Raw genomic sequence first — 325 nt, 5'->3', positions numbered from 1 at the left:
GCCGGCAGGCCCGCTAATTAGACGCCACGTAAATCAGTCCTGAAACTCAACGTTAATTAACACGGGTTTCCGTTGGAGTTGCTTACCCACCTATTTATCGAACGACACAAATGCAATATGGTCGAACACGTGCACGTCCGTTAAATGCCTCTCCTCCTTGGGACCAGAGAAATGCCAGATATCCTCCAATGCCCACCCCCTTCCTTCCTCTCTACGCTCAAGTCGTGGACCTATTATATCCATAAGTTTATGCCACTTTAAATAAAAGTTGCCGTATAAATAGACTCGCGTGCACTCGCGTGGACCGTACGTGTATATACACTCG

This window comes from Apis dorsata, unplaced genomic scaffold (genome assembly GCF_000469605.1).
Source record: "Apis dorsata unplaced genomic scaffold, Apis dorsata 1.3 scaffold_50, whole genome shotgun sequence".
Taxonomy (NCBI): Eukaryota; Metazoa; Arthropoda; class Insecta; order Hymenoptera; family Apidae; genus Apis; species Apis dorsata.
Note: the sequence above shows the minus strand (reverse complement) of the source record.